Here is a 3,104-nt window from a genome sequence, read left to right as displayed (position 1 = left end):
TATATTGATCTAGAATATTCAATTTCTAGAAAATAGTTTTTATTAATAAAAGCAATAATTCAATTAATTATATCATGATATTATAGTTTTAATTTATTTTTAATTCTAATTTATAACTACAAATTAATACATGTAATTATAAAACTTCAACTGAGAATAAAACAGCATTTCAACTGACAAATAGTAGAAAACAAACTTATATATTCTCAATTTTATAAAAACTGATAAAAATAATAAAGTAAAAGAAATTATAGAATAAAATAAAAAAGAGATCAAAATTACCAAAGGTAAAAAAATTAATAGTTTGAAGATAGTACTAATATATCAATAAAAATATAAAGAATAAAGTAATGTTTTTAAAATTATATCAATCAATTATATTGTTTTGATATAGATCTTATTAAGTTTATAATTTATTTCTCTAAATGCAACTTTTATTTTCTTTATAAAATCAATTAAAAACTTTCTTTTCAACTTAGTATTAAAAAGAAAATATAAATTTAATTAACTAATAGTATTCTGTCTTTGAGTGTTTTTTGAATATTTTTATTTAGAGAGTAGTTTAATAAAATATAATTTGAACTTTTAATTAAATTACAGAAATGTTGATTTTTTCCTCTTTCTTTTCAATTGATCTTTTCTCTTATATCTCATTTATATTAGTATAACTCACATCTCTGTATAAATTAGATTAAACTGCTATATATTCTCTTAGAATAGAATTAAATATAGATAAATATCAATATTACATTCAATATGAAATATATTTATATGAATTTATAAAATTATTAAATTTTTTCATAGAGAATATAAAATAATTATATTCAAATTTTAATTGTATTATAAAGAAAAGTAAATTTTTTTGAATACTTCATTCATAAAAATTTTTATATATAAGTTTTATTTTATATTTTATATATTGATACTTTTATTTATTTATTAAGATATAACTCTTTAATTTTCTAATGTAGAATCAAAAAAATAATTTTTTTACACTTTTTATATTTTAATATTAACTTCTACTACTAGATCTGCTTTCTTATTTTCTAAGATATTTATATAAACAAATATTTAAAATAAATAAATTTTAATATTTTTTATTCTTTAATCTAATTTTTTTTACTATTTATTCTCTAAATCAATTCAAGATATATTTAATTATTTTACATTTTATATTTTTAATATTATACTCTTAAGTGATAATATTATTAACTAATATAAAAGTTTTTTAAAATGTAAATAATGTCATAGCTCAACTAAAGACATGATGATAACAAGATAAAAGCTCAATTTATCTAACTAGACAGCTGCGATGAGAACACTAAACTGAAGATTAAAATGTGAAAATGAATGAGAAGCTGAATATATACAAAATGATTGAAAATTGAAACAAATCAATTTTATCTCATATTATCAGCAACTGCGCTGTAATAAATAACTCAGCATTATAAACTTCATATTTGTAAAATTTTGAAAGTGTAATCTATATTCAGAGTTAAATTTAAAATATAAATTTTTAAAGACTGTATTAGATATCTTATAATTTATAAATAAAAACATAGAAGTAAGCTTAATTTTAAATTTTAAATTTTTTTTAAAAAATTTTCAATAATATGAAATAATGATATCATTAATATAGAAAAAATTTATTAGTTTTTTACTTTAATGAAAATAAAGTTGCATCTTAGTTGACTATAAATTTATTTTGTAAAGTTGAAAGTCTAATCTTTTATTTCATAAAAATAAATATATAAGTAGATTATAATCAAAGTCAAATACTATAGTTATTATTAAAAAAGTTTAAAAAATCTTAATCATGAGAAAGATTTAGATAAGTTAATTTATAATAGATTTTGTGACAGACTAGCTGCTGAGAACAACTAATATCTAATGCTCATAAAAACAGAAAGAAATCATTAAAAGAGAAAAGAAAAAAAATAGATCATGTAGAGGATTGAGGTCCTCTTTTATAAAAAGCAGAGATTCAGTATGAAGACTAGCGCCTTTGTAATAGGGGCTATATGAATAGGAGTAGAGGCGCCGCCTCAGTAGCGCTGACTTGATGGCGTTATTTGATAGCGCGAAGGCGTAGCCTGAGTATCATGAGGGTTAGAGCATAGCTTTTTATACATTCTTTCTAATATTCAAATCTTGCTTTTAATTTAATGAGATAGTTATCTGTATCAAATTTATTGATAAATACTAAAATAGTAGATAAATTATAAGGACATATAAATTGATAAACAATATCTTTTTAAAACTTAGTCAATTTTTGAAATTTGAATCACAAATACTGTCATAGCTCAAATAGAGGCATGATAATAACAAGACAAAAGCTCAATTCATCTATCTATCTAGGCAGCTGCGGCAAGAATACTAAACTGGGGATTAGAATATGGGAATGAACGAGCAGTCAAATATAAATAGATGGTTGGGAATCAGAGTGGATCAATCTAAGCAACTGAATATGGTTGAGGTTGGAGCGGATCAACATTATCCCATATTACCAGCGAAACAAATACTATTAATAAAAAGATCTTATCAAATCTGATAAGATATTTAATTATTATAAGATTTGAATAAAAATTGAGAGTTTGGTTCATAAAGATATACTTTTCCTTAATAAAAGTCATTATAAAAGTGAAAATTATCAATAATTTTCATTATCAACTCATAGTACTTGATCTAAATAGTTAGAAAATTGAATATAAAAGAAACTAAGTCTTTATGAATAACTTCACCAATCATCAAAAGATTTCATCTACTAATTGTTGAGAAAATTCATATTTTATCTTATATAAAATCTTTATTATTATTTATTTTCTTTTATTCTTATCAAGTATCTATACTACTTATATTCAATCTCTATAGACTATAAGCTTATGATTAGAACTAGCTTACTGTAGCTGAGAATAGAGATAAGCTAAAAACTAAATATATATTTATAGAATATTTCAATTAAATTGAACTTTAACTAATTTTTTAAAAAGTCTAATAGAACTCAGTTAAGATTTAGATCATACTTTCATAAAATCTTTATTTAAGTTTGATTAAGCTTTAGTAAAGAAAATGTTACAATAAAATTTAAATATTTCTCTTAGAAT

This window comes from Paracoccidioides brasiliensis (assembly GCF_000150735.1).
Source record: "Paracoccidioides brasiliensis Pb18 unplaced genomic scaffold supercont2.9, whole genome shotgun sequence".
NCBI lineage: Eukaryota > Fungi > Ascomycota > Eurotiomycetes > Onygenales > Ajellomycetaceae > Paracoccidioides > Paracoccidioides brasiliensis.
This window is presented reverse-complemented; position numbering follows the sequence as displayed.